The following is a 15,311-nucleotide window of genomic DNA, read 5'->3' as shown; positions in this document are numbered from 1 at the left end:
GAAGCAGATATGAGAAAGAAGCACATACCAGGAATGGAAGACAAGCAGAAAAATTATCCTGAGTTGAGAGAAAGAGGAGTCTTTTGTTTCATGGAATAGCAAAGAAGCCAGTGTCACAGTGTCACTAGACTGAAAAGTATGTGGAGGAGTGTAAGGTATAAAAAGATTTACCTATAATCAGAGTTAAAATGTGTCAGAAGAAGATACTGAACAAAGACTTCTTGACTATAAGACTAACTCTTTCTCCACTACAACTTGATGTCCCTAATTATTATTATTGTTATTTTGAGGGGAAAGTTGTGCTTCTACAATTTGATGAGTGTAAGGAACTCTCTTTGAGGGAATTTCCACTACTAATGCAAAACACTAATTATTATAGAATTTATAGTCATAGTGAGTTGCCATGGATTCTGAAAATTTAACAGACTTGTCAAGGGTTAACTAGACAATACACAAGGGTAGGTGAGGGGTAAGTGGGGGGAAGAGGGGAAGAAAGAGAATATCAGAATATAGATCTTCCCAACTCCAAAGCTAGCTCTCTCTATTAACTCAATCCTACTGTCTCATGGTTGTTGTCATTGTCATCACTGTCATTATGAACTAGACCACTGATTGTATGTGTATAGGGAATTTCCAACTGAATAAACTCCTATCAGTATAGGTCCACACTTTCTCAGTTTTGTAGCCTAAGAAATTATTCTAGATCCCTGAAAGATTAAATGACTGGACCAGAGTGATTCATTATTTCTAAGTGTTAGAACTTAAAACCATCTGATTTAGAAAATAATTTTCTATCACTGTGACATTGAAGATAGTATCAGTTATATTACTATTTTCACTTAAACGAGAAAAGTAATTCTTAAGTGAAAAGTTCATTCTAAAGTAGTAGTCATAAAGCTGACTTCTATTGCTCCAAATATAACATGAATAATTAACAATTATCTTGTGATTTCAAACTGTTGACAACTAGTTCCAATAATTTTCCAACTACCAAAACATATTGCAAAAAAATTTTTTTTTTAAAAACAGGAGAGATATTCTAAAGAATGAATACGCTAGTGAATAGAATTGTCAATCTAAACATAGAATAGTAACATCGTGGATAGATCACTGGACTTGGAGTCAGAAAGACCTGAATTCAAATCAGTTCTTAGACACTAGCCTCTACTTTTGAATTTCCTCATTTATAAATGAGGAAGCCATAGTATCAAATTCTAAGTTTTCTTGAGAAAATAAATTGATAGAACATTTATAAACTGTCCTGAAAACTTCTGTTCTTAAAATGATAACTACTATTATTATAACTATTAAAGCAAATAATTCTGGTCATGCATTTTTAAGCCATTCTGCTATTCAAAGGGAATAACAGATACAATATTTTTATAGGACAGACCAAAACACAGTGGATGCAGTTATTCTGTTCATTTTATAGATCACCATGGAAGAACAGATTCTATAAATATACAGATTCAGAAGATGAAGAAAAATGAATGAAGAACATCAGTTGTTATTTTTGCCAGAGGATTGTCTATTTAATACTGGAGGTAATAGGGAATCATGGCAGTTTATTGAGTAGAAAGGATTAACTAGATGATAAATGATAGTGGGAGGAGACCTGAGATGGAGCAACGAGAAGTACACTAATAAAACAAATGTGAAGTGATGACTTTACCAGGATGATGGCTGAGAGGAGGGGATATACACAGAGATATTTTGAGAAAACTTCGCAAAAAATTAGTTGTGTGAACTGGGTGAGTACAATGACACTAGTTTTGTAAGTTTACATTACTGAGAGAATGGTGCCCTGTACTATAAAAAAATTAGATGAGAAGAAGGTTTGATTGAAAGACAATAAATTATTTTCTGTATGTATTGATTCTGAGAGTTCTATAGGATAGAATTCAAGAAGCCCACAAAGCAGCTGATGATGCAAAACTAAATGTGGGAAGAGCATTTTGAGCTAGATAAATAGATTTGAGGATTATTTCCATGGGGATAGCAACTGAATCTATTGATTCTATCTATCTATCCATCCATCTATCTATTTTTCTTTCTTTCTTTCTTTCTTTCTTTCTATCTATCTATCTAATCTATCTATCTATCTATCATCTATCTATCATCTATCTATCTATCACCACCATAGTATAGAGAGATAAAGAGAGAGTTTGGGATAATATCTACTTTTAGAGAGCATTCTACAGAATATTATCCAGCTAAAGAGATTGAGAATAAGTATGACAGGAAAATTAACCAGAAGAGAACAGTGGTATAACTTAGAGAAGAGAAAACAAGGTTCCAGTCCTTACCTCCTCCAATTTATTGTCTAAATTTTAGCTACCCCAATTTTACCAAGAGGCATAGATATGATTGCCCCTTCCTTACTGATAAAAGTGTAAATAACTCCCAATTCTTTCTAGTTTAAAATACAAAATATTCAGACTAATATTTAAAACTTTTTACTATATACCTACCCACAAATGAGACAAATTTAAACAGTTCCTTTGTATATTATTTACAATATTCAAAATGATATGATGACTATTCATCATGTTTTACATTCTCTATTCCACTGCCATGATTTGGTACAAGTGTTTCCTCTGTGCTGGAAAGCACTCATCATTATTATTGCTTAGAATCCTCGTCTTCCTTCAGGGCATTATTTATGAGCTACTCCATTTACAAAGTTTACTAATTCTTGCACTTATATTCTCCTCTTAAAATGTCTTCTTTTTCACTTAAAAATATTTCATAGAATTTTTGAGCACAATTTTAATTTTTCTCATCTATTCTCATAGTGCATTTCATTACTCTAATTTCTCCAAATGTAGATCCTCTAAAACAGGGATTGTTTTATTTTTTTTTATTTTTTATTCCCAGTTCTTCTCATGGTATTTTACCACAACTAATGGTTAATATTTGTTGATTTGAACGAAATTGACTACAGGTCTATTTCTGTCAAAAGCAGAATAGATAAAATTAATCTTGCCTGACTGATCCCATTGCCCTTAGTTGGTGATTTTCTCCAACAATAGTTTCTGTTTATTTGTTAACGTATTTAATTTTTACCATTAATTTATAAGTTCCTTAAAGGAAAAGATGATTTCATTTTTGCCTTTCTATCCTCTCTGACTGACACATGTGTCCTCTCCCTTAAAGTATTATTATATTAAAATTTAAAATTAATAATTTTCATTAGTAAACTTAATAAAAATATAATAGCAATAATTTAATATATCTAAAAGGTAGAGATCAATAAATAGAGTACCTGGATTTGATTCTGAATAGTACATAACTATTTGTTGGATTAAAATAATCAAAACTAGGGAATGTGGATAAATGAATATTCCCTACTAGCATTTATGATACAGAAGGGAGAAGTTATGCATAGTGTAACATGTACCGTATATTTTGCAAGGTCATATTTCAAAGTATTTAGGGGAAGGAAAAGTAACATTTCATGGGTCAAAATTTTAAATAAATATTCAGTTGAGGAAGGAGGAGAAACTCACAGCTTTAAAATTCTGAAAGTACAACAAAAGACAATTCCAGTTAGGGACAAAGAAAGTAAATGCTTATGAATAGATTGATACGGATTTACAGAGAACTTACCAACCAACTTGGGTTTGCAAAGACATTTTTTGCAAAGAATAGAAAACAGAAGATGAATATGAAAAGATGCATCTTCTTGTAGGCATAGTATTGAGAAATCTAAAATAAAGAGTATGGTTTTTTAATGAAATATAAGAAAAGAAAAAAAGGTGCTTTGGGTGCTTTAGAGAAATGAAGGAGTAGTAAAAGAAAATTTAAAATGGAATTGGACAACCATTTACAGAGAAAAATATGATAATGGATGAATAAAAAAGAGGGTAGAGCTACTCATTTTAAAATTTCTTACCTTTCTCTCTCTCTCTCTCTCTCTCTCTCTCTCCATAAATGACCTTACCACTGGATAACACAGAACAAATATGACTAATAGGATACTGATACCAAAGATAGTTAAAGAGGTTACTTAGCTAATCTTGATGAACTGAAGTCAATTGGTCCAACAAACTACATTTTTGTTACTAAAAATATCTATGGATGTGACATTTGAGTTTTAGCATGTTGGGAGAGGTACCACAGAATAGAAGGGTAGGAATTCTGATTTTTTTAAAAAGAATTAAAATGTAATATCCAGGTTATGAGCCAATGAGTTTAACATTGCTATTGATTTTATAATTCTCTATGTATTTATAGATAAAGATATTTTGTATTTAGAAAGCATGATAGTAATCACAAAGAGTTAGAACTATCAAACACAATTCATGACAGATTTCTGTTTTAATGGGGTTATGAAATTGGTAAGAATAATGCAGAGAGTATAGTATACTGAGATGTTAGAAAGTGTTTAAAATATTTCATGATATCTGCTAATATTTCTAGATGTGTGCTGGATGATGGCACAAATAGATTGAGTCAGAATTGTTTAAATGATTAAGTCCAAAAGTAATCATTAGTGATTTGGTGCTAAACTGGATGGTATCCAGTGGAGTTCCCAAATGAATTAGGTTCAGGATCCTATGCTATTAGATATTTTTATCAAGAATTTGGAGACAATCATAAATGGCACTACTAGAATTTTCAGAAGACACAAAAGTATGAGGAATAGCTCAAACAAGACATGACAGAATCAAATTCCAACAAAAATCTTGACAAGCTTCAATGCTGACCTAAATTGTAGGAGATTAAATTGGCTTTGGATCTATATTAAAGCTTACACATAGGTTTAATAAATTAACTTCACAAGTACACATGTGAGGAATTTTGATCAGACTACAGATTGTTCAATAAAGATAAGGTAGACATTTTTGGACTACATAAATCTAATTCAATAGTGTCATATGTCAGTCAAAAAAAATTCAGTAAAATGCTGCAAAGCAAAACAAATCACAAAACAAATGTGATGATCTGGTGATTAGCTTGTACTATGTTTTTCTTGTCCACATCTGGACTGTTGTATTCATTCTGGAGTACCAATTATCAAAATGGTGGATGTCCAGACAAGAGTAACCTGAATGAAAGAGTGTCATTGGATAATTTACTAAGAGCTAAAAAGAAACTTTAAAAGAGTCCAGTTAATGCAAACCTCTAATCAAAATGAGGCAATGTATGAAAAATACTTCATAAAGTTCAAAACCCCATTTAAAAATTACTTAATTGTAATAATATTAATAAAAATGAAAGTTAATTGTTCATACTGTATCTGTTGAAATGGCTACAATAACTGCCAGAATTCTAGTATGTGTTCCAGAAAGGATGACTTCTATACATATATAGAAAGAGAACTTAAAAACAAGGCTTGAATCTTGGGGGTTGGTACTGACTGGCTTCATGTACTTTCTTAACCTCTTCAGGTTTTCCTTTGTAAAATGAGAGTTGACTCATGCGGTCTTTAAGAATTCCCTCTGCTATAAAATCAGTAATGTTGTGCTTGTTGCTTTCTTATAATCTACTTATATTCCAAAAAAGTAATACAAGCAATAGACCATGCTGCTATCAAGAAATCAATGCAATCCTTTGATTTAGCAATGCAACTACTGGTTCTATACCCTGAAGAGATCATAAAAAAGGATTGAAACATCACTTGCACAAAAATATTCATAGCATCCCTGTCTGTAGTGGCAAAAAATTAGAAACTGAGTGAATTTCCATCAATTGAGGAATGACTGAACAAATTGTAGTGTATATATATATATATATATATATATGCATATATATGTTTGTGTGTGTGTGTGTGTGTGTGTGTGTGTGTGTGTGTGTGTGTGTGTGTGTGTTCTGGAATACTATTGTTCTATTAGAAACCAGGAAGGATGGGAATTCAGAAAAACCTGGTGGGATTTGTATGAACTGATGCTGAGAGAGATGAGCAGAACCAGAAGAATATTGTTCATCCTAACAGCACCATAGGGTTGATGATCAATCTTGATGAACTTACTCATTCCATCAGTGCAATAATCAGGGACAATTTTGGGATATCTGCAATGGAGAGTGCTATTTGTATCCAGAGGAAGAATGGTGGGATTTGAACAAAGACCAAAGACCTTTAATTTTTTTTAATTATCTTATTATGTAGTTTTGTTATCTCTTATATTTTATTTTTTCCTTAAGGATTTTTCTTTCAACACATTCAATTTAGATCAATGTATGGCACCCTATGAGGGGTGGGGGGAGAGAAGCGAGATTAGGGGAAAACTTGTAAAATTCAACAATAAATTTAAAAAGAATGATAAAAAAACAAAAGAAAGAAATCAATGCAGAGATAATCACTGAAGTTAAGAAACTGGCAGACAATGATGTAAAGAATTGGAGTTAAAGGGGGCAAAACAGAACTTTATCTAGAAATTCCCCATGCCCAGGATAAATAACAAACCCATGTCAGGGGAAAGTAATATACAATTTGCTTTTAATTGTGATAGAGAGACTTGATGAAAACCTGGACGAACAAAGGGATAAAGAAGTTATTCACCTCACTTACCATATTAACAGATTATTACTAAGCTTTTTTCTCTCTGTAGCTACTATTTCCAACTCCCCACTAACTATACTGCCTTTGAATTTCTTTGGACCTTTCTATCATGCCTTTCTCCACCAGGAAACTTAGCATTGGAAAATTTAATTATTAAGAAAGATTGAATCTGCCTTGGTATTTATATCTCATCTATATTGTTTTCTGCTCTGATTAGGCAATCTGATTGGAGGTCAAGGCTATAGTCTCTAGGGTCTCTATTTAATAAGGAGATGCAATACACAGAAATCTACCCGTTTATCAGCTATATTGAATTTTGACTTTTTTGTATTTCTTCATGATGACCCTCCCCTTTGGCTGCCTATTTTGTCCCTCTTCACCTTCTTTTCAGTTTTGTTTTGTTCTGGTGTCTTCTACTATTAGATTGTTGGTTGTTGAGAGTAAGGCCTGTCTTTCTTTTATTTATATGTTGATTCCCAGAACTTAAAATACTGTTTAGTACATTGTTGAGTCATTTTTCAATATGCCCTACTCTTTGAGACCCCTTTTGAAATTTTCTTGGCAGAGATACAAAAGTGGTTCATTATTTCCTTCTTCAGTTCATTTTACACTTGAGGTAACTGAGGCAAAGAAAGTTTAAATAATCTTGACCAAAGTCACACAGCTAGTAAGTGTCTGAAGTCATAATTTAAAGTAGGAAGATAAGTCTTTTGACTTCAGATACAGTCCTATATACATTAAATCATATAACTATCTCCCCCCAGGGAAATGGTATGTTCTTAAGAAATGTTTATTGACTATGTTGACTGACTTGTATGCTTTTGAAGGATTGTGGATTCTATCAGTGTCCATTGTATTGGGTAGTCTAAAATTAAGCTCTGATAACTTAATCTTAGTTTCACAGTAAGCACAGCAATGGTTGACAAATACCAACCAAATATGTGAGGTAGTAGAGAGAATATTTAGCTAGAATTCATACTCTGATATGTACAACTTGCACAATTATGAGCAAATACCTTAAATTATTTCTTCATCTATGAATTGAGAGTATTAAAAGATGTACCATAATTTGATTAACCATTCCCCAATTGATGGGCATCCTCTCAATTTCCAATTCAGCCTTTGTTTTCGAAGATGACCAATATCATCATGATTCCATGATTTTCCTTTGGATTAGACTTACATGAGACAGAGTTATAAAAAGTCTTCATTCAACCTTACTCTCTTCAAGAGTCACTGAAGTTCAAGGAAAAGAAAAAAGTCAGGATGACTGGTTATGACCTGGGATGGAGTAGATGACTATGTGTTCTTCTATGTCTAACCAAACTCTAAGTACTCTACTGCACCTGCTCCAGTCATATTCATGATCACTGGAGCAAATTTTCCTCAGATATCCATTCTTTCAGGAATAACTCTTCATTTGCTTGGAATGAATATCCCCTTAATTCACCAAGGAGTTTGAAATTTAACTGGTCTGTTAAAACAGGTTTTTATGTACCTAGTGTTACAAAAAATTTTGAGTTCCAAATTTTTTCCCCTATTCTTTTCTCTGTCCCCTCCTCAAATAGCAAGCAATCTCATATAGATTATATATGTTCAATCAACTCAAACATATTTTTATATTAATCATGTTGTGAAAGAAGACTCAGAACAAAAGGAAAAACTGTGAGAAAGAAAAAACAAAATGAAATAGTAGGATTTGATCTGTTTTCAGTCTCCATAGTTCTTTCTCTGGAATTATATACCATTTCCCATCGTGAGGTGTTTTTTTTTTTTTTTAATAAATTGACTTGGATCATTCTATTGCTGAGAAAAATTAAGTCTATCATATTTGATCACATAGAATGAAACAGTCATTATGTACAATATTGTCCTGGCTCTGCTCACTTTAATCAGCATCATTTCATATAAATTGTTATGACAGTTTTACTGGGGTTTAGCAGTTTTTTGGAGCCACAGGTAAGAGTTGGGTGACAGATGGACACCAGAGGTGAATGAGGAGAACTGACAAGTCCTGGCACCAGGGATTCTAGTCCTCTTTGAACACCCCATGCACCCCACTCTATGTTGACCATGATAATCAAGAGAATTATTAATAGGAGCCATTACATTCAGCCAGAATTGAGGAAAGACTTGTCAAGGTAAATGGATCTACTAAGAAAAGACACAGCAATCTTCAGAGATTCTTTCGTGTACTTCAAAAAAAAATAAAAACATCTGAAAGTTCCATAAACATTGGTAACAGCTTCAACAGAAGCCAATAACAGACTAGTTGATGATGATATATGCATTGGAATTTGAGAAATATAATAATAACAGTATATATGAATCCAGGAAAGTCATTTTCAGAAAGTAGCATTCTATAGGGGTAACAATTTGGAAACTTAGGAAGGAGAAATTCACGAAGACTAGAACGGGGGGAAAAGAGGACTTTTAGTAATTCCTTTGCCACACAGATTCCTTATTATATTATAATTTCACTTTATTTTAAGTCCACTTTTCTTTGGATAATAATGTGCAGAATAAAGCATATGACTGGTTTTGAGAGATTGTCTCTATAACAGCCTTTCTATCTATGCTTAGTAAATGCCTTTACTAAAAGTTAAGTATGGTCAATAATCAATAGCAATATCAACAGCGAGGGCTTCCAAGCAATAATCATAGAAACTATAGCCCTTCAAGGTTACACCTAGAATCCTCAGAGGAATTATAGTCAGTCACTCTCCAGAAATTTGCCCTATGAATATAAATAAGTAATGGGGAATTACCTTAGAGGGCTCATTAAGTCATTTTATTTATTTCCCACCAAAAATATTCATTTTACCATTATTATATTACATGATAATAATCAGATAATTATGTGACTAAATCACATCTTTAATATAACCATTACATCTTCCATGTGAAGATTTGATGAAGAAAGAAGGACCCCAAATGAGAAGCATAGTGGAATAAATGTTTGAACATGTAGATTATTTTTTATATAGGAAAAGATAGGGACTCTCAAATAGGTCTAAGTTTCCATTTTCTTTGTTAAACCATTTGTATAAATAAATAAAATGATTGGGAAATAGGTATTTAATAGAATACTTGGCCATTCTGTGCAAGTCACTGTCCTAGGCACTAGAGATAAAAGAAACAATGAATTCATTTCTGCCTTCAAAGAACTTTATGGTGGGTTGGGGAAGGAGAAATTAAATATGCATCCAGACAAGTAAGTGCTAGAGATTTCTTTTTTAATATTCATTAAAGGAAGGAGAGAAGTATTTATTAACCATCTATAATGTTCTAGACACTGTGCTAATCACTTTACAAATATTTCATCTGATTTTCACAATTCTGGGAAGTAGCTGCTATTTTTATTTCCATTTTAGTCAACCTCTGACTTCATCATTTTAGTGGTTCATCACTTCATCAGTAATAAAGACCTTCATAACCAAGGTGAATTGGCACATTCTCTGAAACTATATTATAGATTAAATAAGAGAGTGGTTTGGGTCATTGATAAATTAATTGTCTTGTGTCAAATAGACAGCCTTTATTCCATGGTCGGTACCCTAGTCAACACTATCATGCCTTGTCTCAAAAAAAAGAAAATATTTCCAAAGAGAATACAAAGTAATGCCTAAAGGGAAATAATTGGATTGTTTTAAATGGTAATAAATTTCATTTTTCTTTATTTAAGCTCCATAAATGCATTATTTGAGACATATGACATTAAAAACTGGTTTTCATCATTTTTGAATCATGTAATTTGAGATGTGTTCTAAGTATCAAAAATAGAGTTAAAGAATAGAAGTATCTCCTGATCATCCTCTTTACTTAGTATATGCCTAACAAGGTTTAACAATGTGTGCTGGCTTAAGAATTTTCAATGCTTTTGAAATGTCCCTCCTTCTAGGGGAAAAGATTTTTTTATTCACTTAAAAGACTTGAGGAAAGGATTTGAAGCCATTAACTCCCTTGCAGAGTATTTCAGACTTAATTGATTGTTAAGGGATGTTACAAGGTAGTAGATTTGCTAGAAATAATCCTCTCTGAAGAATGGTACAGTTTGATGTATTCTGCTGAAGCAGACAATGGTGACCCTTATTAAACCAGGCACTTGAATAAGAAGGGTAGCATAGAAAAAGGTGTTTTAAACAATGATCTAGTGAAAAGCAGAGCACAAGACAAAAATGACATGAAAACCCCATTAAATAATCTCAATCAAACTCTGCACATAATGAGCAGAATAAAATATTTGATGCTGAATTTTTATAATTTTAATAGAAAATCCTTGAACAAAGACAAAACCCAACAGAAGCATAGACCTATATTATTTTATCAGTCCTGTTTTTCCCAGTGGAAATTTTCCTTCCCTTATGAGGGAACAACAGGATAGAACTTATTTATGGGTATAAAAACATTAACTTCTCAATTTGGCACTATCAAGAAGGAAATCCTTATCATTTACCAACATATTTCTTTAGAGAACTTGGGCTATATTGTAATACAACCTGTATCAATAGGGAAATAAAACTATCTCAATCAGTAAAATATAGTAAATGGAAATAGGGTATTGTACCTAGAGTTAGGGAATTCATGTTTAAATCTTTTTTAAAGAATTACTTGCTCTAATTATCAGAAATTAGTCATTATACCAACACTGAGAGCATACAATAGGCCTAGGTATTATGCTATGTTCTGGAGGGTTTGCTTTTTAAGAATGAATGTCAGAGACCTAATTGTAGGCAGTGGAGAATGAACCATAAGATAGAAAAGATTTAAGATTCTATGAACAACATGCAAAAAGAGAAAGGAAGAGATGAAAAGATAAAAAATAAATAACACATATAATTTCTCAGAGTCTGAATTTGCTCACCTATAAAATGTGCATAATACTACTTCCAGAAGTGGTTTTGTCACTGAAATATATTATGGACTACCTGGAGAGAAAAAAAAGAGAATATTTGAGACCTTCAGGAAACAAATCAGAAGCCAATATAGATAGATAATACAGTAGTAATGGGAGATTTAAATTATCCAGGCATCTATTTATTAGAGTGAACCCTCCCTTCCCCCAACTCCTCTCCTCTCTCTCTCTCTCACTCTCATCATCATCATCATCATCATCATCATCATAATCATTATCATCATCATCATCATCATTTCTCTTTCACCTTCTGAAGTCATTGGTTACTTCATTGATCAAAATTCTTGCTTTTCAAAATTATTTTTCTTCCTTTGTTATTACCACATAGATTTTTTCCAATTCACATTGTCTTAGCATATATCCCAGAAATTCTCACATTGTCATTTCTTAACCACACAACAATATTCTTTTATTTTAATTTTCATGTTTATCTGATCCCCAATTGATGGGAAGTAATAGAATTGTCCTAATAAATATTGTTGCGTGTACGGAACTTTTCGATTTTCTTTTTATCTCCTTGGGTTTAAGACTAGCTAGTGGTATTATTGGATCAAAAGGCCTATACAGTTTAATGATTTGGGGAGTATATATTCACTATTTAATTTGATGAATTCACAGCTTTTTGCCTAAAGCAATGAATTTTTTCTTTATTTAAAATAACATTAATTGGATCAACTCCTTTCGATACAAATGACCTATGTTTTAAAATATCTTATGCTACATTTTTGAAGAAGTATAGCATTGTAGGAGATACACAAATGACAAAGAAGATAGAATGCTGGGCCTGGATACCCAGGAAGCCTTGAATATCTATTTACTATCATATGCTTGAAGGCTGTGTGATCCAGGGCAAATTGCTTAACTTCAGGGTGCCTCCATTCATTAATTTAGAAAATGGTTATTAGAACAGCACCTACTTTGCAGGATTGTCATGAGATTCAAATGAGACAATATATGTATTTTGCTTTGCAAACTTAAAAGTGCTAATGCAAGCTATTTTATATATATATATATATATATGCATATATACATATATATATATATATATTATACTTCACTAGAAATCTGGCTTCACATACTTCTTTTGCTCTATGGCTCTGGAAAAGAAGTCATTTTAACTCTGAACCCCAATTTCCTCATAAGTCAGATGAGGTGCCCAAACTAAATGGACTTTAGTTTCTTTCTTTTCTTTTCATTTTACTCATTCTATTATTCTCTATTATTATTTTTTCTTAACTTATAGACATGGTATTTGAAGGTTGGGAGGGATGGCATAAATAATATAGTGGATAGACTATTGATCCTGCAATCATATTTACAAGATGCGTGATCTTCCAGCAAGTCACTTAGCTTCTGTTTGCCTCAGAAATGTGAGAATAAAATGATATGATAGATGTAAGGAGCTTTGCTTACCTTAAAGCCCTATTTAAATTCTAGCTATTCTCTGCTTCATTTTTCTCATCTAAAAATATGACTTTTCAGCTCAATCTATGAATTAGCTCCACCCTTCTCATTTTGTAGATGAGCTAACTAGATTTACCTCTCAGAAGTCATAAAGTTATTTAGTGATATTCATGACCATGTACAAAAATCTGTTCTACCCCTACTGCATGTAAAATTTTACTGCTCAGTTATTTGGGCACATGATTTTCCTATTTTGCAGCTCTAAATTGCTTGTTTCTTACTTGATGGCAAACAGTGTCACAACATCAGATTGGCCAAAATTATAGAAGGGGTAAATGACAAATGTTGGAAAGCGTGTGGAAAAAATTGGGAAACTAATACATTGTTGGTGGAACTGTTCCAATCATTTTGGAGAGCAACCTGAAATTATACCCCAAAATTATAAAATTTTGTATACTCTTTGACCTAGCTATAACATTATTAGGTCTGTTTCCCAAGGGTATTGGAGACAAAGGAAAAAAAACTATATGTACTAAATTATTTATAGTAATTGTCATTGTAATGACCAAAAAAACCCTGAAAATTGAAGGAATGGCTTTATCAATTGAAGAAGGGCTAAATAAATTTTGATATATGATTGTGAATGCATTCTACTGTTCTGTGAGAAAGGATGAACTGATTGATTTTAGGGGAAAAACATGAAAAGTTTTGTATGCAATAATGAAAAGGAAAATGAGCAGAACCAAGAGAACTTTGTACACAGCAATTATAATATTGTTTTAAGACTGACTGAGTGAATTAAGTTATTTTGGACATTATTAATACTCAAGTCATTCATAAAGGACTTATGAAGGAGCATGTTATCAACCTCCAAGGGGGAAACCTGATAAATAAAATATGCATAGACTGATTTTATAAAATATTTATAAATCTATGTCAAATAGCAATCTCTCCTATGTGGGGGGGGGGGGAGAAAGGCAAGAAGAAGACATTTTAGAACTTAAAATGTAGCAAGAAATAATTAAAATGAATTTGAAAAAAGAAAAACTTGTATCTATTCTGACTGGGCCCACTACAAATTTATATTACATAATATCTACCGGGCCCCCACTGCTGCTAGGTAGTCATTCTATACCTGCCTTTTAAACTCATTATCTCACTCTCCACAATAGCTCTCCCAAAACTTTTCACTGTTTCAAACCCTTTCAATGGCATCCCTCCCCAAACAGGAAAAAAATTGAGGTTATTGACTGTGAACTCCATCTTCTACCTTTGTCTTTTCCTCTCACTTAGATACCTTTTGTACTATTTTTTCCTTCATCTCACACAAAGAGAAGGCATTACACCTTACCAAGAACCACCACTCCACATACACTATGAACAAACTGATCCTATTTCATTACAGATTGCCCCTTTTTCATCCCCAGTCTATTACTTATCTTCAATCTCTCCTTGTATGAAAATGTTTCACCTAAAATTTCCTTCCCTACTACCTATAAAAACATTCCTGTCTCTCACATCTTCAAAAACACACTTGATCCTTCTATCCCTACTGGCTTCTATCTTTTTCCCCATGCTTTCTCTGGCCAGATTCCTTGAAGAAACAGTATAGGTTCCTCCTTTTCCTACTTCTTAGCCCCTTGCAATCTGGCTTCCTACTTCATCATTCCAGTAAAATTTCTCTTTCCAAAGTCATCAATGACATCTTACATGACAAACACAGTTGTCTTTTCTAAATCCCCCATTTTTCTTGACATAGATGCAGCCTTTGTCACTATTATTCTCCCTCGTCTCCTCTTGGTTTTTGAGAATACTAGTCTATCCTAATTATTTTTCTACATATCAGACATTTCTTTCTCAGTCTTCTTCACTGAAACCTCAATCTAGATAATATCCTCTAACCATGGGTGGGTGTCCCAAAGGGTTGGTTTTTTCCTGAGTCTTCTTCCCTTCTTCTTCCAAGTACTTCACTTCATCATCTCAACTGTTCCTATGGATGTAAATAGCATCTCTTGCCCTTCTGTGAAAGGGTTCTTCATCCTTCAGCTCTGGTTATTTTTCTCTGACTGTACCCCGTGTCTCAAAAGCTCTCCTTCCTCCAGTCTACCTATTGGCTTCTTTTGCTTCCTTCAAGTCCCAAATAAAACCCTGTCTTCTACATTGTTTTTGTTGTTTGTTTGTTGTTGTTCAGTTAATTCAGTCATTTTTGACTTTTTATGACCCCACTATTTAGGGTTTTCGTGCCAAAGATATTCAAATGGTTTGTCATTTCTTTTTGCAGCTCATTTTAAAAATAAAGAATTGAAGTAAACAGAATTAAGTGACTTGTCCAGGATTGCACAGGTAATAAGTATCAGAGGCTTGATTTGAACTCAAAAAGATGTCTTCCTGATTCCAAGCCCAGTACTCTATCCACTCTATCACCTAGCTGCCCTATATTCTAAAAAAGATGTGTCAAATATGAAGCTATGGTTGTGTTGTTAAAAA

This window comes from Macrotis lagotis, chromosome 5 (genome assembly GCF_037893015.1).
Source record: "Macrotis lagotis isolate mMagLag1 chromosome 5, bilby.v1.9.chrom.fasta, whole genome shotgun sequence".
NCBI lineage: Eukaryota > Metazoa > Chordata > Mammalia > Peramelemorphia > Peramelidae > Macrotis > Macrotis lagotis.
The sequence above is the reverse complement of the archived record's forward strand: the minus strand, read 5'-3'. Positions refer to the sequence as shown.